Source organism: Nycticebus coucang, chromosome 15 (genome assembly GCF_027406575.1).
Source record: "Nycticebus coucang isolate mNycCou1 chromosome 15, mNycCou1.pri, whole genome shotgun sequence".
Taxonomy (NCBI): Eukaryota; Metazoa; Chordata; class Mammalia; order Primates; family Lorisidae; genus Nycticebus; species Nycticebus coucang.
Genome location: NC_069794.1, coordinates 97,778,113 through 97,803,566, shown reverse-complemented (window position 1 = coordinate 97,803,566; position 25,454 = coordinate 97,778,113). Strand labels below are relative to the sequence as shown.

At 54.9% G+C, this 25,454-nt stretch overlaps 2 protein-coding genes across 6 annotated transcripts in view; one reads left to right on the top strand and one right to left on the bottom strand.

The window, feature by feature from the left end:
- KCNJ12 (potassium inwardly rectifying channel subfamily J member 12) overlaps window positions 1-9,641 on the bottom strand; it is a 38,917-nt gene extending 29,276 nt beyond the window's left edge. For 3 of the 5 annotated variants that reach the window (XM_053563232.1, XM_053563236.1, XM_053563235.1), the window contains exon 1: window positions 8,991-9,641. The gene's annotated coding sequence lies outside the window, so the exon portion shown is untranslated. Of the gene's footprint in view, window positions 1-2,002; window positions 2,222-8,990 lie in introns of all 5 variants that reach the window. The other 2 variants (XM_053563233.1, XM_053563237.1) reach the window with 2 other exon arrangements.
- The window catches only part of LOC128566373 (glutamate dehydrogenase 1, mitochondrial-like), a 263,695-nt gene that overhangs the window by 49,287 nt on the left and 188,954 nt on the right, over window positions 1-25,454 (top strand).

Below are 25,454 nucleotides of genomic sequence, written 5' to 3'. Positions count from 1 at the left end.
GGGTAGGAGCAGGGGTGCCACTGTTCCCACCAGGACTGGGGCCTCAGCGGGTGGGTGGGGGTCAAGAGGGCTGTAAACCAACGTGACTCGTTGGAGACAGCTATCAAAGCCACTCTGACTGGGCATGGCCAGAACTTTCTGTCAGAAGCCTGGGTAGGAGGACCGCAGCATGCAGGCATTACAGCAAACGTGTCAATAATGGCCAGGCTGGGTGAGACCAGGAAGTGAGAGCATCAGCATGAGGCAGGTTAACTAAATGGAAATTCAGCCTCTTACAAGAAATACCAGTTAGAGTTCAAGACCACTTTGCTGATGGATGTGATGACAAAAGGTGTCATCTCTCACACCCCTCCATGGGGGTAGGGGGAGGAAAGAACCATTAACATCTCCATTTCTCAGATGAGGAAACTGAGGCACATGGTAGCTGGGAGAGCTTCCCACAGACCAATCTAACCCCATGAGTGTGTGTCTCCAGAGTGCATGGCTAAAAAGAGCATTTTTATTAAAAGAAAAAAAAAATCAAGATACAAAGCACCCGACCCAGGTTGAGCAGGTGTCATCATGGGTCGAATGGTGTCCTCCAAAAGTTGTTTCCACCCAGAACCTGTGAATGTGATCTTCTTTGGATAAAGAGTCTCTGAGAATGTAATTAAGAGAAGGGTCTGAAGATGAGGTCATCCTGAAGAAGGTGGGCCCAGAATGCAATCACGAATGTCTCTGAAGAGGAAGGGAAACTCAAAGAGCAAAGGCCACAGAAGACAGCTGGGGCTGGGGGGGTGGGGGGGGGTGTGCTCAACAGCTCCAGGGGTGCCCAGAACCTGGAGAGAAGCCAGGAGGGCATCTCCCTCAGAGCCTCCACAGGAGCCCAGCCTGCCCACACTTCACTGCAGAGCTGGGGGACGCAAAACTGTAGTGTTGTGGGCCACTCACCACGCGGCAATCTATTATCGCATCAGCAGGAGAGTAACTCGGGGTCTGATGTCCTTCCAAACCCCCATCCCCATAGGTCATCACATGGCTGCTGCTTTTTTCCCTGAACCCAGGTACTGGTCCCACCCAGGGCTCCTTCCACAGTGGCCCGGGCACAGTGTCAGGAGTGTGGATTCACTCAACCATCTTCTCTGTGTTCTCCTGTCACAGAGGAGGGCACTGAGGTCCCCAGGACTCCTGCTCCAGTCCACCATGCTCCTCCTCTCCTCCCTACCCACCCGCACTTGATTTGGGGCAGCCCTACTCAGCTGCAGCTGGTCCCAAGGCCTCCAGGAGGGCAGTGGGGTCAGGACGGGGCCCAGAGCCTGGTCATGGGCCCTGGAGCAGCAGAGCCAAGGCATCTGCTGTGGGACCTTGGCCAGGACCCATGGGGGGCTCAGAGGTTGTGCTGGCAGGATCTAGGCAGAGGAGGGCAGGAAGGCAGTGGGGTCTCTTCCACTGCACAGCCCCAGAGAATGCCCCAAGGGTTCCCAGAGATACCCTCTCCAGTGGTCCTCAAATCTCCCAGGGCCTGGGCGGGGTCTGGCTGCTCTGGGTGGGCAGGTGCTGCCGACAGCTTGAGGCCCAGCAGGTCAAGCCAATGGCAGGGCTAAACCTCCGGCTGCACAGCAGAGGGGGGAGCAAGGAGGACAGGAAGCTGCCCTGCCGCGCCCTGCCCTGCACAGAGCTGAAGCCCAGAGGGGAGGAGAGAACAGACATGGGAATGGAGCTCATGCCCATTTCATGAGTGGGGAAACTGAGGCTTGGAGAGAAGGGCATCAGGAGTCATTAGCATGCCTTCCAAAACAGGGTCCCTGGACAAGACAAGGTGGGCTGTCCTGATGCATTTCAAACCAGGTTACAAAATGCACATGGGTAGACCAGCAGGTGTGAGCACCAAGACGCAGAAGCTCAGAAACAATCAGGAGTGATCCATCCCAAACAGAGGCCAGCCCCAGGCTGCAGACTGAAGGACCAAGCAATCTGGCCCCAGGGGTCACAAAAAATGAAGCCAGAGAAGGCAGGACCTTACCTGGAGAAGCATCCAGCACCTCACCTCCCCTTCTGTGATGCCCCAGGGGACAGGACTGGGTTGGGACCTTCCCAGGTGGCTTGCCTGTAGCAGGGCAGTCCCTGGCAGGGGCGAGGCTACTGGCCCAGTTAGCAACTGCAGACTCCCAGGTCCTGCCAGACGCTCCAAACCAGCATCCTGGAGATGGAGGGGGGCTACATCATGTCCACTCGAGAGGATCTGAGGGAGGAGGCACCGGGGAAGGACTCAACACTTCTCCTGGCACTAAGACACACCAATTCTGCCATGTCAGGTTCTTTCTCAAAGTGGCTAAGACTTTACAAAGAACCCATGGCTCACGAACTTCAGTGGTGCTGTGCACTCAAGAGTCTGTGACCCAGAGACTCTGTGACTCAGCCCTCAAGCCATGCCCAAGGAGGTGGGCAGGACCCGGGGCCCAGCAGGCACCTGGAAGCACACGTGCATTAGCATGTTCACATACCTGCATGCACACATTCATGTTTGCATGAGCACTGAGATAATCCAGACAGTTCCCTAATGACAGGCACCTCGAGAATGTACAGCTTGTGGGGGAAAGACAGGATCTGAGGAGTCAGTCTATCTCTACAGTTTTGACTACATGACCACAAGCATGCAACACTCCTGTAATTAAAAACTGTCATCATTAACAAAAGAATATGACAAAGTCCATGATTACGTTGGTGTGTGTTTATTCTTTTATTCTATCCCACCCCACCCATTGAGACCTGTCAGCATCCCCAACATGAGGTTGTGCCCTGCCATGTCCTCAGCCTCCACAAGGAACGTGCTCAACAAGTAAACTCCTGACATCCTCAGAGCCTGTGTCACCCACATTTGACAAGTCCAGACCTCTAGGATTATCTGACAAGGTAATGGAGGAGCCCAAAAGCAAAGAGATGCCCAGAGGCTTGGCAGGGGCATGTGGCATGTAAGGGACCAACCTCAGGACCAAATAGGAAGCCATGACCCCTGAGTTGGCAATGCCCAGGCCCTGTGCAGGCACTACCTCCATAAGGCTGAGGCCCAGGCCTAAACTACTTTTGAGGCCTCCTCTCCTGGCATGGAGCCCAGGTGTCCACTGTGCCTTTGCCCTCCCCATGACCTCTCCAGGGGCCACTGCCCTCAGGGCCATGCCAAGCTCCCCTCAGCCCTCCCCAGCCACCCCAGGCCAGAGTGGAAGCCTGGTCTTGGCCTGGAACCAGGAGCCCCAAGGCAGAGGGTCGGGGCAGGGGGGGTGGCGCGGCTGCTACCACCCGGAACACCAGCTGCTGGCAGTGGTTTATTTTTGCTTTAAGTGCTGGAGAATTGCAGGGCTGGAGCCGCCAGCTCGAAGCCCAGGCTGCAGCTGGAATGAGGCAGGCAGGCAGTGGTGAGGGCAGGCAGAGGTGAGGTCAGGCTGGGGTGAGATCATGCCAGGACCTCACAACCCTCCTTGACCTCTCCTGCCTCATCCTGCCAGCCTCTCCATCAACAATCTTCCTGTCCTCTGTGCTCTCCTCCCCAACCCCCCCTGCCAAGTTTGCAAGGAGGCTGTGGCGAGGGGACAGAGGGGCCGCAGGGAGGCTGCATCTCTGAAGAGCTATGTGACCTTGGGCCTCTGTCATGTTATAGCCCCACACCTCCTTAGGTTGGAGCAGAGATGGTTGCAAAGGGCTCTGGTCCTGGGGTCCTCAGATTACCCAGTCCCTTTGCTGCCCCCACCCCAGGGGAGCCTATGCCCCAGCCCACCTAGCAGAGGCCCAGCCCTGGAACCTGTCTGCTCTCCACAAAGGGGCCACCAGTCCTGTCTTTTCAGAGATGATGGACACCCAGGGGAGGAGGGATGACTGCTCAGCCAACCAGAAAGCATTCTGGTTCTCTTTACAACCGGGATGGCACTAAAGCTGATAATGGCAAGTTGCTTTAATTTCTCAAAATTTTAAAACCTGAGTGTCCCCCATGTTCAAAACAGAGATTAAAAAGGGGAGGTGACATACACTGACACAAAGCTCAAACAGCCAGTGGGAATCTGGGACACTTAACTAGATAAGAAATGGAGACTCTGACTATCCAGCCACTCCCACGCCCCTTACCCCCACCCCCACCTGCCATACCTCCCTCACCACTCCACCCCCCACCACCACCCTGGCCAAGAAGGAAGGCAGAAGGGTACACTAACTCCGGAAGGTCAGCTGGGATCTGAGCAGCCCCGCTCCTGGGCGGCTCCCGCTCCCATCCACAATGGGACCTGCTGAGTTGGAAGGCCGCCAAGTGCCAGCGACACAACAAGGCTTGGAGCCTGAAGCAAGGAGGGCACAGGTATAAAGAGCTCCACCCCAGGGAGGGGCCGGACAGATATCAGGCCAAAAGCTCTGCCACCAACAAGCACCACAGTTCTGGGACAGGGACATCAGCTCTCTGAAGCTGTTTTCTCATCTGCAGAATTCCATGACCATTCTGGCTACCACCACTACTGAGCACTCACTCTGCATCAGGCTCTACCCATCCCTCCTGGTCCCCACGCACCCACTCGCCCCCACCCCTACTGCTGCCGTGGGACCCAGATGTGGCAGGACAGGTCCAGAAAGAGGAGTCTGCATTCCAGGAGGGAGACAGACAGCAAACAAGGTAAACAAATAAAAGCTATTTGGCAGATGGCATGAAGTTCTACAAAGGAAAATAAAGCAAGAGAGGAAATGTGGGGCAGCAGTATCACACTGGGGGTCAGGAGGCCACAGGAAGAACCTGGCATCTGGACAAGTCCTAAAGGTGGTGAAGGAGGCCCACACAGAGATGGGGAGAGCAGCATAGCCAGCAGAGTGGCAGGTGCACAGGCCCTGAGGTAGGAGCAAGCCTGGTCTGCTGGTCACACAGCAAGGAGAGGAGGAGGGTGGCCAGGAGAGGGGGGAAGTATTGGTGGGGAGGCCAGACCATGAGGATCCTGTGGTCCTGGTGAGGAGTCTGGCTGGAACCAGGGAAGGCCCTGATACCCAGAACACTCCGAGTGCTCACAAACCAGTGTCTGGAGTGGCCCTGGTAGAAACCACCACTTCAAAAGCTTTACTTTTTAGTCCCTGACCCTTCTCCAATCCTGAGTCCTTCAAAGAGGTCCAGGCCACAGGTGAGGGGAGGAGGTGGTGGCTTCAGCCACCCCAGGAGGTGGGAGGGCTCAGTCCGGGCAGGTAGGGGTGTCAGGCAAGATTCAAGGTGCAAGAAGAATGCACAGCCAGGGCAGAACTGTCCCCAGGGCAGCTGAGAGAGGAGTTCTCATGCCTAGCTGGCTGTGCGAATGGAACTATGTCCCATGCTACAGGGCTGAAGGCTGTGACCAAGGTCCCACAGCTTCATGCTACCGCTTCAGCAGCCTGGCAGGAAGACTTGGCCTTTAGAACACCTCTAGTGGTAGGGGATCAAGGGGACATCTGGGCCACTCCTCCCGACTGTTCGCCACAAGCCAAGGGAAGTGTAGATGGACTAGACAGCTTTCCAAGGCCCCAGCACCATGAATGCTCACACATCTCCTTCCTGGGCCCTCTTTCCACTTGCCTCTTTCTCTGAGACCAGGCCCTGCCCACCTCCACCTCCCCAAGCACACACCAAGGCTCAAGTTTCTCCTGCCCTGTCTTGGGTCCCCAACTGAGAGCTTTGGTCCTACTACTTCACAGATAATAAACTGATGCCAAGAGAAGTGACTCAATCCCAGTGATACTCCCTGACTCTCTTGCCCCACTTGTCTGTCCTCAAGTCTCCTCCCAGATGGTGAGGACAGAGGCCAGGTCTTCACTCCTGTGACACCCTTATTAAGCACTGTGTAGAGTGCTGACCAGACCAGGGGCCACAGCTGAGCAGCTCACACCAGCACCCGGAGGCTGGAACTGCTGCCAAGGTCTCTGTGGCCAGACATGGACTCATCTAGCATTTGCTGAGCACCTAGTGCATGCCAGGCCTTCTCCAGGTCCTGGGGATGCAGCTCCCTAGAAGTGGGGACAGCAGGCAGCCCTAGGGTATAGTGGGACTCATCTGAGAGGAGAGGGGGTTGAAGCCAGCCTGGCACACAAGTGCCCCCAGGCAGGGTGTCATGGAACCAGGGAAGGTGCAGTTCTGTCCCCGGCAGAGCACACACAGGCCAGTCCCTCTAGCACTTCTAGTCCCCTGTCTGCACAGTGGAGCCACTGCCACTTTCTGCACTAGCAGGCCATTAGGAAATTAAGTCAGCTGGCAGAGTGCTAGGCCCTGGGCCAGTGCCCAGCGGGGCCTTCAGTCCTGCCCTGGGCCCGGTTCTTCTGGAAACCCCACCTTCCCCCACTCAGCTCCCAGCCCTCAGCCCACAGTACCTCTGAAGGCACACACGGCCCAGTTTCAGGCCAGCTCTCTTTCATCTTTGGCCTTTCCCTGCTGCCGGCCCATCACACTGCCAGGTCCCCACACAGCCAACCTGTGGGGCTGAGCCCATGCCCACCACACCTTCTTTGTGACCAGCCCAGCCTCCACCTTTCCTACTGCCCAGAAGCTGCCCTTCCAGCCACCCCTCCGTGACAGCCATGGCAGGGCTCCAGCCGCAGGCTCTGGGGAGGGGCAAGTGTGCCAACATTGCTCACCATGAAGCCGTGGCCAAGGCCCAGTCACAGATACCAGTAGCACCTACCAGAGGCAAGGCCAGTTCAGAGCCAGGTCTGGGAGCAGGGGGGCTGGGGTGCCTGTTGGTGGGCACTATGGGCATACTGGCAGACTCTTACTGGGGGCCTGGCAAGGGTCACAGAGGTTGCCAGGAATGACAATGCAGTCACTTCCGCCCCAGCTGCATGCCAAGGCCTCTGATGCCATGCGTGGGGTTGCCAACTGTGGCCCAGAGCACAAGTGGCCTAGCTGGGCACAGAGCACTGCCCCCAGCCTGCACCAGCCCCCAAGCTGCACAGTGCAGGGTGTTACTGTCGCTGTCACTGCTATTACTAGTATTGCTATTGTCATTATTATTTCACTGTTGCCAGGCAAGCCAGTGCTACCCTGCCCCACTTTGGGCAAACGTAGGAAGGGAGACACCGTGTCCCGGGGCAGGAAAGCTGGCAGAGGCAGCCCCCTCGCCTAGGGAGAGCTAGGTGAAGACTTCTGTTCAAACCCAACAAGTCCTCCCTGAGCACCCCTCCCAGCTGAGGCACATATATAAAGGGATCTCTCTGGGAGCCTGCCTTGGGAGTGGCCATGGGAGGGTCCTTCAGCCATGAGGGCGCTCAGCTATGCCCTCACCAGGAGGGGAACAAGGGACCAATCAGGGACTTGGAGCTCATTTACAGAGTGCTGGCTGTCTGCCCACAGCCCTGCTCCAGTGGAGAAGAGGGACCTTCCTGCTGCCCAGCACACTGGAGCCACCCTCCTTGTCCCCACAGGTGCTGAAGCCACTCCCTCCCCTTCACTTCAGGGCTCCATCTGATGGCAGCCCTCCCAGGGTCCCCCTCCTAAACCAGCCAACCTCAGGTCCCCTAGCTGGTTGGAGGGGCAGATTTTGCTAGGCATGTTCAGAGTCCCAGCACACACTGAGAGGCTCCTCAGAACACTGTAGGAAGTACTCCTCAAAAAGGCCTTAAGTCTTTGGTGGCACCCAGGGCTGAGATAGGTCTCACCTCTGGTCCCTCTCCCCACACACAGTGGAGTCCAAGCTGGAGGGCAGAACTGCGCTAGCAGGACCCACTAAAGTGAGACCTGGCACAAGGTGAGGCTGGGGGCCCAGAGCCAGAGCAGCGGGGGGGAGGGGGAGGCGGGGGAGGGGGAACACACTGCTCCTCTGGCACCTGGGGGTAGGGGTGAAGGGGAGGCGGGGGCAAACGCCTGCTTAGTTTGCACCTTGGAGGAGGCGGCTGCCGATTTCAGAGGCGTGTAGGCGCCTCGGCACTCTCTAGGGAGACAGAGCTTGAGAATTCGGGTTCAGGGATGCAGTGTGGGGAGCAGGAGGTCCCCAGCACTCTATTGTGGGGCTCCAGCTGGCCACAGGCAGTGCTGCTAAGCGATGCTCCCCTCCAAAACAGGGAGCAGCCGGTCCCAGGTCCCAGCAAGTCCAGACTGTGGTGAGACAGAAGAATCTCCCAGAACCAAGGGCCATCCCCAAAGAAACACTTTCCTGTGACTCCTGTACCCAGCACAGAGTCTCAGTCGTTCACATGACATGTGCACTCTGGATCAGAACCCGGCACAAACACTGGCTGAGCATCCACTCCCATCTGAACCCCCACCAAGGGCTCCCCACCCCAGCTGCCATTTCCTAGGAGCCCCAGATTCCCCACCCTGTTTGCCCAGGCACTAGGAGTGGATGTGCGCCCAACGGGGACACTGGCCCTGAAACCCCGGGGGCTTCTCAGGGAGGGGTTCTTCTCCAACCCCTTGAAGATCAAGGGGGATTTCTAAAAGCAAAAAGGAGCCGCAGGACTTGTAGGCTGGCTCGCTGGCAGGAATCATTTCCAGAATATTTTTACTCCGTTGAAACATAGGAGGTGGGAAAGAGAAACGAATCTAAGGACCCGCAGGTCTCCAGTCTGGGGCATTCTCCCGGCTGCTCACATAGCCCGCTGCTCTGCCTTCCGTACCCCCACTTTAATCTCGGGGTCTCTGGGAAGGTCACGCATAGGACCTATACCGTGCGTGAAAGTGCCTCTGCACGCTCCCTCCCGAGCCCCCTCGTGCAAACCGGCCAGAGGGGGGCCGAGGGATCCAAAGTTTCAGGGAGCGCCCCCCCACGAAGGTTAACCAGGACCAAAGTTCCCAGGTGGTGGCAGCAGGAGACATAGCAGGGGAAGAAAAGCTCGCAGTCAGCATTTCCTCCGATGGCTCACCAAGGGAGGAAAAAAATGAAAAGGAGGGGACAGAGAAAACACCCTCCCGCTCCACCTTCCCTGTTGCTGCACCACGGCTACTTGCTCCGGGCCAGGGGACGGAGGGCGGCCTAGGGGAACCGGGACCGGGCCCCACGGGGGCCGTGCGGCCGCGGCAGCACACTTACCTCGGTCAGCAGCCCGGGCGCGGCGCGCTCCGCGTCCTCCGAGCTCCAGGCGGCCGTTCCTGGCCGCGGCAGCCGCCTTGCTGGCTGCATCGCCGCCACTGCCACCACCGCCTCAGGGAAGCCCCCAGGGGCGCTCCATGCCAAGGGGCGCGTCAGTCCAGGGCGCAGATCTTCCAGGTCCAACCACCGGTGGGGGGCGCGCACCTGGACGGCGACCCTGGACGCTCGCTGGGGCCAAGGAGGCTGGCGTCCGTCCCTCAGTCCGGCTGTGAGCGTGGCCGGTTCACCCCCTCCCCCTCCGGCTGTTATCTGATCCCGGGCAAGGCCAGGCGCGCTCCCCTACGCCCAGGCTCCCCGCACCTCCCCACGGGCTCCGGCCGCACCAGCCCCCCTCTCCCGGCTACCGTTCCCAGGGAGGCGGCAAGCGGCGGCGGCGTGGCCCAGAGAAGACCAGGAACGAGGAATGGAGGGCGAGGAGGCGGCGGGAGGCAGCAGCTCGGCGCGCACCCAGCTCCGCGCCCCGCTGCCTCAGAGCCCAGCTCTGCAACTCAGCTCTAACTCTCCGCCGAGAGCACGCCCGCCCCGCGCCGCACCGCCGCTGCTCCCGCCTACCGCGGCCCTGGCCTGGCCCCGCGCAGCTCCTAGCCCCGGGCCGTCCTCACACACACCGCCAGCCACTTGCGTACTGGGACGCGCGCGCGCGCACACACATACACACACAAACGCACACACAGGCACGTCCTCCCAGGGACACGCGCGCACTCACAGGTGCCTAGCGAACCCACAGGCAGGGGAATCTTGAACATGCGTGCACACATTCGGATACAAGAGCTCAGGTCCCACATCCCCACGTGTAAAATACATGGCCTGATATGCATGGTGGTCACAGTTGCACACACACTTAGATGTCCACATCCAGGGTGGCATCTGCCCGAGGGCACATGTGTATACAGTATGAGCTAGTGCGTTCCCACAGAATCCTTTGCCCTTGCACACCAGGCCTGCACACTGTTACACACTCCCTTGCCTCCCTGCCCTGCATCTCTCTCCTCCCCATTTGTGCTGTTTGGCTTCTCCCAGCTCCTGCTTTCTCCCCTTGCCTTCTCTGCTGAAGACCCCCATGTGACCCTCTTCTTTTGCCCTCCCCCCATCTGCCCTCCCAGCCTCCTGGGGCCTGTCATCTGGGCCTCATACCTCTCTGCCTCCTACAAGGCTCAGGTCTTTCATCCTGGCAGACAGACCTGCTCAGCTGGGCCCTCACCCAGGGAAACCCCATTTTATCACTGGCCTAATCCCCAGCTCAGTGCTAGGGCCACAGAATTGGGCAGAAGAGGCAGGTCTGTGCCCAGAGCATAAGCCTCAAAGGTCTCCCGGCCCCCTTGGCCTCCAACTTCCCCTTTAATGTGAAATATGATTATGTGTCTGCACAGCAGGGAGACTGGCTGCAGGATTCTAACCAAGGCGGATGGCTCGCTGGCCAGCGCCCAGACTGCTGGCGGCTCAAAGCAGGGCAAGCTGCAGGCCCTACCAGCCCCAGGCTCTGGGCCCAGGCAGCTGCTAGTTATAGCCCAGCATTCACTGGCCTCACGCTGTCTTGTGTTTGAATCCCACCTCCTCTGCTGACCTACTGTGGAGAAAAGTCAGTTCACCCCTTGTTGCCTCAGCTTCCCCAATGACAATGGAGCTCACAAATTCATTGGGCTGGAGTGAAGATTAAATGGGATGTATATACCTAAAGTGTATCATAGCACAGCTCCTTGCTGAGTAAAACAACTAATATTTATTGAGCACTCATACATGCTAATGAGCTGGCAAGAATTATTTGATTTCCACTCTGATCCTCCTGGGTACATAAGCTCACTGGCTCTATTTTACAGATAATGAAACTGAGGCAGAGTGGGGTGGTCTCTTGGCTAGTCACAGAGCTACTAAATGACAGACCCAGGACTCAAAACCAGGTATGTGCCCAAGATGACAGTCCTGCCTCCTGGCCTGACAGCTGCTTAGCACTGCAGTAGAGAGTCAAGGGGCCTCCCAAGGGACTCCAGCCCCCACCTGCCCCGTCTGAGACACAGTGTCTCGATTTCCTCCTCCTCAGACCAGCCTCCCAGGGGACCAAAGGCTCTTAGGAAACTTTTCCTCCTTTTTCCTTCAAGTGACCAGAGAGGGAAATGACTCAGCTCTCTGCTGGCCCCTACCCCATTTCCCAGAAAATGTGGCAGCCAAAGCCAGTGGCAAGGGAAGCAGCACTCTAGTCCCTCTTCCCAGTCCTCGGAGCCTGAGCTGCTGTCCTAGGAGCCCTAGCTGGGTACCCTAGGAACCAGCGGCATCTCTTCAGCTGGAGGACAAGGGAATGCATGGGAAACACCTCATTGCTCCTCCAGGATTCTGACAGCCCCTGGGACAAGGGGATGAGCACAGGGCATCCTGGAACCTGGAATAGCCCTCACATGAGCCCCACTCAGCTGCTGGCCCAGACAGCCAATTGGCCAGTGCAAGGCAGGCTAAATCTCTCCCTGATTTCTAGGCCCTCCCCCAGAACCATTCTCACCCTTTCACAGATAGAGCAAGTGTCTTGCCCAAGGTTATCCAGCAGAAGAGGCCCCAGCAGAGAAGCAAGCCTGACTCCTAGGTATTGCTCTCCAGGCTCCACCACCCTCCCATCCACCTGCAAGGTGTGAGCTCCATTCCCAATCGTAATCACATCCCATGCCACCTATTATAGGACTCCATGTGAGCCCCCAACCAGGCAGCAGTACACCAGCCTCCTGCAGAACACAGGCCAAGACACGGCCAGGACAGGCAACATGGCGGCATCTCTCTCTAACCAGCTCAAACACCTGCCATTGTGGGCAGAGGGGGTTGTGGCCACCCACAGCCAGAGAGGGACATGGTGCCTTCCTCCAGTATTGAGTGGCAGTGTCGGGAGTAGCCCAGAGGGACTAAACAGACCAAGCTTCAACACTGCTGCTTCCTCCAGGAGGACCTCACACATATCCCTGGCTGAAGCTCCACTTATTTCTCTGTCAATGGGGGTGGTAACAGCCACACCATGGGAAAATTAGCCGCCATGTGGGAGAAGCCAATGACTTCTTGGAGAAGCCAAGGACTGCAGTTAGGTGTCCTGCAAGGCTTGTCCTTCCCGACACCCTCCACATGTACTCTGCACTCGATTTCCCTTAATCTAAAATTCTCTTTCTTCTCCATCCAGGGTGGGAGCTTCCCCAAGACAAGGATAACAATGAGGCTTGTCTGTGGCCCAGTCTTTCCCAGCTTTGGACCAGGCACATATTTGCCATTCAAAAAATATTTTCAGATTTGCACATCCTCCAAGCTGCAGGCCTGGGAGGCCAGAAGAACCCTTGGCTTGCTTGGAATCTCCTCTTCTTTTTGAGGAAAGTAAGGCCCAGAGACGGGAGGTTTCTTTCAATACCACAAAGCCATCCATGGAGGGTACCCTGAAAGCTGAGATTTGCTGGTCCCAGGGGACAGTAGGTTCAGGGCTTCAACCTCCCTAGATAGCAGCCACTGGCCCTCATAATAATCATCTTAGTGCCACAAGGTAATGCACTGGCTGCAGGCATAAATCAATCATCAATTGAGATAAAAACCAGACCACCCTCCTGGGTATTTACCTGCCCTTCAGGGAGCTGCTCCCAGTGCAGCATCAGCCCAGCATCTCATCCCCTCCCAGAATGCCTCCTACTGAGAGCCCACTAGGATTTCACCTGCACCCTAGACCTTGGCCCAGCTTTAGCCCTCAGAGCCTCCCATCATCAAAATGTAAACTGGGCCCTAGGCATAGCCAGCTTAAAACCTCCTAGAGTGATAGCCAAAGTCCCTGAGACCCCAGACCTCCCCCATCATCATCCCCTTCCAGCCATACTGATAGGCCATCTAGGCACTCCCATGCCACCAGCCTGATTCTGTGGCGGGGCCAGGCTGGGCCTGAGGGTCATGGGCCCTCAGTCAGGAGCACTATCTCCCTGCACTGCTCTTCCTTCAGGGGAAGCTGAGACGAACCCTCCGAGAGGCCCTCTCTGCCCCACAGGACTCACCTCTTATCCCCTGCTGTGCTTCCCCCCCACCCCCACCCCCGCCCCGAGCTGGCCAATCTCTGGGTGTTGTGTTCACTGTCATCTCACCTGCCAGGGCATCTGCTCCATGAGGGCAAGGCCATGTCCTTCCGGCGTGTTTGCAGCCCAGAGCCCAGGATGCATGGGAGGGCTGTGTCTACAGAATGAGAGTGGACAGACATGGGCAGAGGGGCTCGCCAGAAAGGGACTCTCTGCCCTACTCAGCTCAAGTTCTACAGCTGCACTGACTCCACCTGCACTGTCACAGAGCCACGCTGCCCCTGCCGTCATGGGCTGTCTGGCAGTACAAGCCTTGCTTCCTCCTTCAGTCTCACCCTGCTTCTCACTCCAACCTCCATTAGACAGTCAGAGAGACCTGACCAGGCTGGATCCAGGCTGTACCTTTCTGGTAGGGTTGAGTGGCTGAGCCCCTTTCAGGTGGCTGATCCCCACCCACAGCGGTGGGCCAGGATGAAAAGAAGCTTTGTCAGGCAGGCAGTGAGCTGCTAAACAGGGACCAGGCCCAAGAGACCTGCCCTCAGCTCAGTCTCTTTCCTAAACACAATTTGTCTCAAGACACTTTTTGATGAAAATATTAACAGTGGGGCGGCGCCTGTGGCTCAGTCGGTAGGGCGCCGGCCCCATATACCGAGGGTGGTAGGTTCAAACCCGGCCCTGGCTGAACTGCAACCAAAAAATAGCCGAGCGTTGTGGCGGGTGCCTGTAGTCCCAGCTACTCGGGAGGCTGAGGCAAGAGAATCGCTTAAGCCCAGGAGTTGGAGGTTGCTGTGAGCTGTGTGATGCCATAGCACTCTACCGAGGGCCATAAAGTAACTCTGTCTCTACAAAAAAAAAAAAAAAAGAAAGAAAATATTAACAGTGATGGCAATAATGGTCAATGCCAACTGTGCACTGAGTGTGTCCCAGGCCCTGAATTAAATCCTAGGTGATAGGAGATAGAAGCTGCTTCAGTTGGTAGATGGAGAAATGATACCAAGCCAGGTGGAAGCGAGTACTCAAAGATGGGGTGGGTTGTCCATCCTTGAGGGGTATGGGGCAGGCCTAAGCCAATGGCCTTCATTAGGGGTACTCTGGAGACATGACTCAGACCTGTTCACACATTCACATGTGCAAGCACATGCACAGGCCCCAGCTGACCCTGTGCATTGATCTGAGGCATGCAGGAATGGTGGGCAGCCCTGAACATAGGACTCTGAGTCCCTCCCACCCTGTTCTAGAGCTGCGGGTTGACTCACCTCTCCTATGTAGGGCCCTGCCCTCAGCCCTCTTGGCTGCAGCCTTGAGCAGGATGCTCTAACAGCACCTGACTGGGCAGAACCCAGGGCTGGAGACCATGATGTTATCCGTGCTCCACCCAACATTTCCTTGGCACTGGGTACGTCTGGTTTCAGGGTTTCTGTCCAGCTGTGTGACTTTACGGAGCTTGTTGGTCCCAATCCTCCCATTGTCCAGGCCTCTCCTCTGAGAGCTTTGCTCTGGTTCTCCCCACTCCTCCTCCATACCCTTACGATGCACTTCCTATGGGCCTGGGGAGAGCAGGTGACCCAAGCCTGGCCATGAGCATTACAGCTATTGGCCGAGGGATGGGCACTTGATCTAAGCCTGCCAATGAGAGTCAGCCCTAGGATTTTGGCTGGTCTGAGGGAACACAAGGGACACCTTTGCCTCACGTGGAGCCAGCCCACCTGAAATGAGACCCACCCAGAGGAAAGTAAAGCTGAAATATTGAGGGAAACAAGATTCTAGATGGATCATTTAAGGTACTCACATCCACCCCTGGGCTTTTGATGGTGAGCCAAAACTACCCCTTGGAAATTCAAGAAATTTCCAATGGCCGGGCGGCGCCTGTGGCTCAAGGAGTAGGGCACTGGTCCCATATGCTGGAGGTGGTGGGTTCAAACCCAGCCCCAGCCAAAAAAATAAAAAAAGAGATAAAAGGCTCAAGAAATTTCCAATGGCCTCAAGGGGCTGCTAGTGAAGGTAATAAGACAACCAGCAAGGCCTCCAGAATGTCCCATGGACTTTCCCTCTCTCCTTCTTTGAAGTGGGGCAAGTGAGAGCCCTGCCTGGCAGACTGCGTAGGGATCACACATCATGGTGTGTGTCGATGGTGTTTCATCCCTCCCTTCCTCTAAGGGATAGAGCTTCCAAGAAGGCAGGCCAGGCCTGCAGGCCCCAGGATGACAGGAATAAAGGGCAGTAAAGAGAAGGAGGCAAGTAGCTGCAGTGTTAAAAATAGCTTTCCCCAAGGAGGCCTCCCCGCTGGGATAATCCGGCCAATTACCAGCCCCTATCCACTGTGGGCACTGCCTGCCTCTTCCCTGTGCCACCCTCCTAGTTGTCCCCATGTGAGGCCATCACCCCACAGATTGGGCCTCGGTATCACCTCCTGCCCATGACTCTCCTTTCTGGGGGGCAGGGCTCCACCCCTGCCCTTAGGCTCCTCTGAATTGGGCCTGAACTCTGAAACAGAAAGAAGTCTCTCTATGAGTCCCAACAAGGGAATGTGAGCTGTCCAAGACACACTGCCCCCCACCCCAACAAAGCAGACTCAAGTGGCAGCAGAGGGCCAGCTTCCGCTGTGTCTGCATTCATTCTCAAAGAGAAAAATCTGGAAGTTTGGATGCTAAACTGTTGATGGTGTGCCCTCCTAGGAAAGGAATTTATTTCCACGTGGAGGAGGAGGTCTAGACCTGCTTCTGAAGTGCTCAAGGGCCAGGGCGGTAGGTGAGAGACCTGGCGGACGATTGGCCTTGGTGCCTCCGGTCACGTAGAATGAGAGCTGTCTGCTCACACATGGCACATGGGCACATCATGCATCTCTTTGTTCACGTTTTATGCAGAAATCATTTATTGCTTCAGCAGTTTTTTTAAGTCAAATGACTTTTTTTTATTAAATCATAGCTGTGTACATTAGTGCAATTATGGGGTACAATGTGCTGGTTTTATATACTATTTGAAATATTTTCATCAAACTGGTTAACATAGCCTTCACGGCATTTTCTTAGTTATTGTGTTAAGACATTTATACGTTACACTTAGTAGATTTAACATGTACCCTTGTAAAATTCACTGTAGGTGTGGTCCCACCAATTACCCACCTTCCACCCATCCGCCACCCTCCCCTCCCCTTCCTCTCCCCTTTCCCCTTCTTCTTGGGCTATAGTTGGGTTATAGCTTTCATATGAAAGCTATAAATTGGTTTCACAGTAGGGCTGAGTACATTGGATACTTTTTCTTCCATTTTTGAGATACTTTTCTAGGAAGAATATGTTCCAGCTTCATCCATGTAATCATGAAAGAGGTAAAGTCGGGTGGCACCTGTGGCTCAGGGAGTAGGGCGCTGGTCCCATATACCGAGGGTGGCAGGTTCAAACCCAACCCTGGTCAAAACTGCAAAATAAATAAATAAATAAATAAAAATGTTTAAAAAGTTTAAAACAAAATAAAGAAAGAGGTAAAGTCTCCATCTTTTTTAAGGCTGCATAATATTCTATGGTGTACATATACCACAATTTATTGATCCATTCATAGTCGATGGACACTTGGGCTCTTCCATGACTTAGCAATTATGAATTGGGCTGCAATAAACTTTCTGGTGCAAATATCTTTGTTATAAAGTGATTTTTGTTCTTCTGGATATATACCTAGTAGAGAAATTGAAGGATTGAATGGCAGATCTATTTTTAGATCCCTAAGTGATCTCCAAACATCTTTCCAAAAGGAACATATTAGTTTGTATTCCCACCAGCCGTGCACACCAACGTCTCTGGTTTTGGGATTTTGTGATGTGGGCTAATCTTACTGGGGTTAAATGATATCTCAAAGTGGTTTTGATTTGCATTTCTCCGATGGTTAAGGATGATGAACATTTTTTCATGTGTCTGTAGGCCTTGCACCTGTCTTATTCAGAGAAGTTTCTCTTCAAGTCCCCTGCCCACCCTGAGATGGGATCACTTGTTCTTTTCTTGCTAATTCATTTGAGTTCTCTGTGGATTCTGGTTATTAAACCTTTGTCAGAGACATAACCTGCAAATATCTTCTTCCATTCTAAGTCAAATGACTTTGTAAATGAAATAAGGCCTGATGACCAGACTTTGGGAGTGGGTAAGGCTTCCTGGTGTCCAGGAAAGCAAAAAGCCAGCCACTCAGACTTGCCTCAGCCCATGACTCTGTTTCCCCACTTGCCTGGCGGCCAGGCCGGACTCAGAGGGCCCTGGGCACCTGCCAGCTAGGTTTCTGGCACATATGTCTCAGGCCTCCTGAAGAATTTACAGGCCTGTGGGGGAGACAGAGAGGACTCGGTGGCAGCCTTGACGCCCTCACCAGCTTGGGGTTCTGTGCCACCCTTGGTGGGCCAGGGTCTGCTCTTTCAAAGGGGACACACTGGGGTCCCCGCTTGGTTGGGCCTGGCATAGGCTGGGAATCATCTGGGGCCAAACCCAGGCTGACCACCCAAACTGTCTTGGTCCCAAAGGCACAGAGCCATAGGAATGGTGCTGGGCAGCTTATCAAGCCAGAACAGGTCTGGTGGGAGCCCAGGGTCTGCCCTCTGGCCCTAGGGTACAAGGCAGGAGGGCTGTCCTGACCTGGCCACCTGATCCATTCCCCAAAATTGGTTGGGGCCAGAAGCTCCTCTTCATGGAAGCACCTCAGCAAGGAAGGAGACTGAATTTCTGGGGCCCAACCCTTTGCCTTCTCCCTCAAAGCCTCAGTTTCCCCAGATGCAGAGTGGGCACAGTGCTCCTTAGAGGTTACTGCTTCTCCCCCCAGGACCTAGCAGGCACTCAAATCACCCACTGGGTGAGTGAATGGCTAATGCAACTCTCCCAGGAGATAGCAAGAGAAAGGACTGGCTCAAGGACAGGGTGCTGGGTGCTCAGTGGAGAGGGTTCCCCAAGGCCTGGTCACTCGCCTCTTCTGGGCACCCACAGCCTCCCCTGGGTACTCTCAGCTCTCTGGGGTCACTACACCTCTTCAGTTCTGCATCTCCCTCAGACCGAGGGGCTCCTGGAGGGCAGAAGGGGCCTCTCCAGTCTCCCTCCCCAGCCCCATCCCATCTCTGGCTCCTGTGCCTCCCTTTCCATTCACAGCAGCACCTCCTTCAGGCTGGCCACATGGGACACCAACTGGGGGTGTCTCTGCTCACAACACAGATCCTGAAGCTCCAACCACTGGTTACACTCTAGTAACCACTGGTCAGGTTGAGAAGACATGTCCCTTTTCATCGTGGGAGTTCCAAGTCTAGGAGTTTATGCTATGACACGCCTGCACGTGGGCAGCCACGTGTACAGCATCCGGGGGCAGTGACCACAACACAGCACACATGGGGGAGCAGCACCCAGTGCAGAGGAGCTGGGCATAGACTTGTAAAGACAGGGCAGCCGTCTGGCCCTACAGGAGCAGCACCCAGCACTTAGCAAGTGCTCAAGAAATATTTATTGAATGAATCTAATAGCAAAAGCTCTTTAAGACAAAGTTAAAGGCAGAGTGCAAAAGAGAGACTGTTGGAGGATATCACTGAAATGTTTTAAAAAGTAGGATATGTGTATGTATGTATGTGTACACACACACACACATTGTATGTTTGGTAGAATATTCTGGAAAGAGATTCCAGAAACTGGCTGCCAGGAGGGGAACTGGGAATTTAGGGAAGCAGGAGGGGGAAGAGCTGTTCTCTGTAAGTTCACTGTCTCTTTAGAATGATCATGTTCACAGATTCCATGTGTCCCTCAAATTAATTAATTTAAAAAAAGAAAAAACAGCCTAAAGCCAAAGGAAGAAGCAGGCTCCCTCTCTGTGGAACCTGGGTAGACATCCTCCCTCCTGTCCTGCCCTCCTTTCACTGTCCCACAGGTTCCCTCTCACTCCCACCTTCCCGCGGAGCTGCTACAGCAGGCCCGACCCCATCCTGTCTGTGGTGATTAATAAACACAGGACGGCCTGGATCTCACAGGCGTCCTGTCCTAGGGACAGCTTTGCCCCGTGACCCTGGACCATGAGGATGCTCGGGAGGAAGAACACAACCCAGGTCTCCCCAGCAGATCTGAGTCCCACCACCACGCTTTTACCCACATGCTGTTGTCTCGGCCGGAACACCCTCCCTACTCCCATCTTGGCCTATTTAAATCTTCTCTGTAGGTTCACTGTGGGTCCATGCTAAGGAATTTGGTCCCAGAGCTGGAGGAAACCCTCCCCTCAGGCAGGCTCATCCACAGTACGGGGCAATTAGTATCTACTCCATTTAAAATCCATTAACCTGCCTAGGAATGGGGATGATAAATATAGAACTCATTGTAAATCCACCAGCCCAGCTCAGCCCCAGGGAATGTCCCTCCATGAACACAAAGGATTCAGCAATGACCCTTTAAATGGGTCAAACATCTATTAAACCCCACTTGTGTACCAGGCATTTTTGAAGTGGGGCTGGAAACTGCACAGGCTCTGGGGTCAGGCTTGGGTTCAAATCCTGACATCCATGTGTGATGCTGGGCAAGTCAGTCGGCCTCTCTGTGCCTCAGTCTCTTCCTTCGCATAATGAGGACCACACAGGTGCCTGCCTGGAAGGGCCATGGTGAAGATGATGTGAGGGAAGCCAGCCCTCCAGGGAGACTGCAACTGTTGTTTTATCACTGTCACTTATTGCATGTGGCAGGCATTACAGGGCTGCTGCTGCTGCTATTCCTGGCCAGAAGCTCTAAAGCAGGGGAGAAGTTAGGGACAGAAGTCAGGCATCCACGTGTCTGACTGGAGAGAAGGGTGAACTCACCTCCAACCGAAACACAGCCTTTCCTTCCCTTGTGAGCTGAGGCCACAAACCCTGGCAGTGCCTGTGGCACCTGAGACTGTCACTAGCAAACTCACAGATGTGTTCACAGCCCACTCCAGGCTGGCCAACCTCTCCAAAGGTCTTTCACATTCCCTCTGGGTTACAGTTACTGCTGGGCTAAAACCCGTTGTTCAATTTTACTGTCAATGTGCTTTTTAACTATTTGCATAACCAACTTCCTCTGCAGCCCTGTGTGTTACTTAATGCATTGAGAGTGGTGTTCTGAAAAGGAGTCCTCAGCACAGGAAGGGGCCAGACCCCCTTGGAGGGATGGTGGCAGGGTGGTGCTGACCACTGAGTCACCGTCCCCTCCAGAGAAGACCCATGGGCTACAGTCCTGGCCCTGCTCCTGGGGACTGGGGCCAGAGCCCTCCCTCCAATGCGGGGCCACGCCCGTCCATCTGCACCAATGCCAGCATCTCCATGGCCCTTTGGGAAGGTAAGACCAGAGGGCATGTCTGAGCCCCAGACGGGGGGGTGTGCTGTGGTTGCGAGTGACTTGGGGAGGCCCCACACATTCATCTCCAGAAACTTGACGTCCAAATCTGCCCACAGAACCCCTCAATCCTAGCTGCAGTTGTCACCCCTTTCTGCCATCCTGGCTGAGTTTCAGATGCCTCTGGCCACCCCAGAATCCCCTCTAAGCTCTCCCTCTCCACTCCTCTGAAACTGGAGATGAGGATGGGAAGAATGAAAACAAGACCCAGATATGGTCGGCCACCCTACTCCCATCAGGCTCCCCAGGGTGGGGCTGGGGAGGTGAGGGAGTAGGGGTTGTCCCCAAGCAAGGGGTTCTCAAGTGAGGCAGGTGGATTGGTGGAGAATGCAGCCCCTTCCCATGGCTAAACACAAGGCCCAGGACCCCATCTCTCAGGAGGCCCCAAAACTCTCAAGTATTTCAGCTCAGCCTGGGTCCAGTGCACTCCACTTCTGGGGGAGCCTCTCCACCCAGATCTCTGTTCTCTCAGTTAGAGCATTTTTGCCATTTTGCAGATGAGGGAAACCAAGGCACAGATGGGTTAGATCCAAGGTCACATAGCCCTGAGGTGGCTGACTCCAGAGCACTCAGACCCACATCACTATTCTCCTTGCTGGAGGAAAGAGGCTTCAGGATCCAAGTGTCCCTAGTTCCCTGGTGCCTGGAGGCTCCACAGCACAGCAAGAGTAGGGCAGGGGAGGCTCGGTGCCCATAGCACAGTGGTTAGGGTGCCAGCCACATGTACTGAGGTTGGCAGGTTCGAATCCAGCCCCAGCCAGCTAAACAACAGTGACAACTGCAACAGAAAAATAACCAAGCATTGTGGCGGGCACCTGTAGTCCCAGCTACTTGGGAGGATGAAGCAAGAGAATCAGTTAAGCCCAAGAGTTAGAGGTTGCTGTGAGCTGTGATGCCACAGCACTCTACCGAGGATGACATAGTGAGACTCTGTCTCAAAAACAACAACAACAACAAAAAAAAAAGAGTAGAGCAGGGGGTGTTCTGGGGCGAGGAGAGCCATGAGGCCAGAGACTGAGATGGGAAACCAGAGAAAGCTGTGCTTGATGAAACTAAGATCTCTTAGAGGACAAAGTTTAGCCTCTTTCCACCACTGGTGCAGGAATTTTTCCTGCCATCCTAGCAACTTAGAGCCAGACGCAGCTGCCTGGGGGGTAGTGAGCACCTCATCACCAGAGGCCTGTGAATGGCTAGGACTTGCTGTTGGAGTCCCAGGCCTTGGGTATCTTCACTGGTTTGACCTGCACAGAAATCAGTCTGATCAGGGCAGAAATCAGTCCTGTCTAGGCGCGGCCATGGGGTCAGTGCCCAGAGCTGGGCACCATTGTCCTAGGCTCCGTCCTGGGCCTTTGGCCGAGTTAGGGCTTAGGCACAAAATGGGTGCAGTGAGGGAAGCAAGATGGGGAATTCACAGGCTGTGTCAGCACATAGCTCCTGTGGGTGCGCCTGCCCTCCCTAGCCCATGGCCCTGGGCCCTTCCTGACTTCCCAGTCTCATCCCTCATCCCATTGTTTTTGCAGAGGGCCAAGGGAAGTTGAGAAAGGACTTCTGTCCCTTCTTGAATCAATTTCAGTTTATACCTGGCTATGCCATGCACATCCTTGGAGTGGGGGTCATGTCATGGGAAGCTCCAAAGGGGAAAGGCAGTCTCTGAAGGCAGCCTGGACAGCAGTGCCACCGCCTCTTGGCACACACCTTTGCTTGTATTCATCCTGAAGTCTCCCTCTGCATTTTAAAGCCAGGGGCCTAGGTATAAATTGTCTCCCAGCCTGGGCCCCACGTGCACCAGAATTCCTAATGCCAGTCCTGGCCTGGACCTGGTCAGGGGAGCCAGGGAAGGTAGGGCTGAGCCCCAGAGCTCCAGGACAGGGGCTGCTCTTTCCTTGCACAAGACAGCCTTAGACCTGGTCAGGTCTCTGCCCTAAACCCTCCCATGAATCCCCTGTCAGCCTCAAGGCCCATCATTAACTCCCTCTTCCTCTTGGGGTCCTGGCGCCCCCGCCCACCCCAGGGCCTCTGCACTTACCGCTTCCTTTGCCAAGTGCTCCCCATAGCTCACTTTTCTACCAACCTCAGGTCTCTGTTCAAATGTCTCTTCTCAGAAGATGCCTTCTCTAGATATCTGAGTTAAGACAGCACCCCTGCCCATTCCCTCGTCCCTTCCCCAGTCTTCTTGGTCTTGGTATCATTTATCCCCACATGACAGAGTGTGTCATTCTTTTGCTACATGAATCATCTTCCCAGAGGCCTCTTCCCCCAGAGGGAGCTAGAGGACACTTCAGAGATGCCCACAGGAGAGGCCTGTCCTCAGGGTGTGCCACACGTGTGGGGCAGGCCCATCCTAAAGAGCAAGACAGCTGAGGGCTGAGCTCAGTTGAATATCTTACCAGAGGCTTATCGGGCCTCACTCCCCCTCAGTTGTGAATCTTGTAAAGTCCTTTCATGTTTCTAGACTCAGTTTTTCCATCTGTCAAATGGGAGCAGGAATGGCTTCCTTTTAAGATTTTAATGGGAATTATAAATGAGATTGGTTATGTGAAGCACGGGCAGGGCATACAGAAAGTACTCAATAAATGATTTTTTATTATCATCATCACTGTCCTAGCCATCTATCCACCCATCCAATCATCTACTGATCTATTCACCCATTCATTTGCCCACTCACTTATCCATACATCCACTCATCCATTTGTCCACCCATTCACTTGTCCACTCTTCATCCATCCATTCATCCAGACATCAACTTATTCATTCATCTAGTTGTCCATCCGTTCACTCATCCATCCATATGCTCATTCCTCTATTTATCAGTTTCCTTTCTTCATTATTTGCAACAGGAGGTCCCTCATTCATGTCTCACTTTCAGAGACTTTTTTGTAGTATCTGACCCCAGCCTTCCCAGTGCAAATCCCCTCTTTGCCTCCTGCTGCTGACAGTCAAACCCAAGCCTCAAACTTATCTGAGTTTTCACCTTCTACACTGGACCCAGTGGAGGCTTTTGGGCTGGGAGAGGAGCAATCCAGGTGAAGGGAACAGAATGTGCAAAGGTACTCAGGTGGGACTGATGAGTGGTACCTTTGGGTTTGGTACCCTGCTGGGTTTCAGGGGGAGCCTGAGCAGATGGAATAAGGGCACAAGGTTAGGAGCTCTTGTCTGGGGCAGGGGGTCAGGGAGATCTTGGGGCCTAGAGAAGCCTTTGCCTTTGTCTTTGGAAAGTAAGGAGTTATGGCAAGGTTTTTTGTTTTTTTTTTGTAGAGACAGAGTCTCACCTTACCGCCTTCAGTAGAGTGCCATGATGTACACAGGACTCACAGCAACCTCTAGCTCTTGGGCTTCCGCGATTCTCCTGCCTCAGCCTCCCAAGCAGCTGGGATTACAGGCGCCCGCCACAACGCCCAGCTATTTTTTGGTTCAGCCAGGGCTGGGTTTGAACCCGCCACCCTCGGTATATGGGGCCGGCGCCTTACTCACTGAGCCACAGGCACCACCCTTATGGCAAGGTTTTAACAGTGAAGCCACCTGCCACTGTCCACAGACCCTGGGGCACTGGAGGCTGTAATCATGAATTCTCTCACACAGGCCCTAAGATGTGTCTGCCTCTCCTACCTGACTGCAAGTGCTAAAGGGCAGAGCCCGTGTCTGTCCCCAAAACTCAGCACAATGTCTGGTGGGAGATGGGAAATAGTTTCTGAGATAAAGAGAGGGAGGAAGGAACAGGTGCTATGAATGAGAGAATAAGTGTGCAAAGGGATGAACGTGTGAGTCCAAGGAGGACAGGCGTCCCGCTGCTTCTCTTCCCAGCTCCACTCCCTGACCCCAGACCACATGGCCCCTGACAGCCTTGGGCTGCCCTTCTCAGCTCCTATAGGGCTCTGGTGATAGCACTCGGGGTTCGGGGAGTCCTGTCCTCGGCTCTGGCAAACTCACTCATCCATCCAGACTCCTGATCCCTGAGGCTGGGGAGGGACCTGGTGTGTGGGAGTGGGGTGGGGATCCACCCTGCTACAGTTACTGAGGCTCTGTGATGCATGGTGCCTTCCCTGGAGCCTTCTGCCTTTCACCCAGGGAAGGGGCCAACCCAGCACCCCCAGCCCCAGTCCCTCCCAGCAATGTCTCCTCTCCTCACCTTCCCTTTCCCAGCCACTGTTTCATTCCAGACATAACTGTGAAGGCAAAATCATGTTTTCAAAAACAAGTTTGAAATTTAAAATTTCAAACATTTTAAGTTAAGAGCTTCAATTGTACCACTGCACTGCTCTAGCCTGGGTGACAGGATGAGACCCCATCTTAATCAATCAACACTTTTCATGTAAAACAGAAACCGTCACATTCAGGCTCTGTCAGAACTCCTAGTGGGACTGATCTCTGCCCTCCTACTGTGGAAGCCTTTATTTCAGAATTCCAGAATTTCAGCTGACCCCCACTGGATAGATGAGCTGACTGAGGCCTGGGAGGGGCTGATTTACCTAAGGACATGCTGGGTACTCCCTGATAACCAGGAGGTAAACAGAAGGGATTTGCTGAAGAGAAGAAAACAGCTGAACTAGTCCGGAGAGATTAGAGGTAAAGCTTCTCAGATGTGAGTAAAACAAAGGTGGTAGTCCAGGCTGCTTCAGTGGTGGGAGGTGGCAGTCATGGTAGTGACAATAGCGCACAGAGGCCTAGAGGCAGAAGATGCTGGCCCTGGGGGGCAAGAGCCTGGCTCAGAATAGGGATGTGAGTCATGTGGGGGGTCAGCAGCCTAGACCACAGAGGCTTTATCAGGAGGTCAAGGAAGCCTTGGGAGTGTGGGTGGTGGCCCAGATGGCATTGAGTGTGGGTCTTTCCTTCCAAGTGAACCCTCAGCCTGACCACCTGTACCAGGCCCCTTTCTGCCCAGCAAGGAGGAAGGGGCCTCAAAGCTTCTGGGAGCTTCAATGAAGTATCCCCTTCCTGAAAGGGCAGTTAAGGCCAGACATCCTCCTGCCCAACAGTGGCTGAGATTCCTCCAGGAGTGGCTGATGGGAGAGTGAATTGCAGAGGGTGTGGGGTCACTCCTCCCC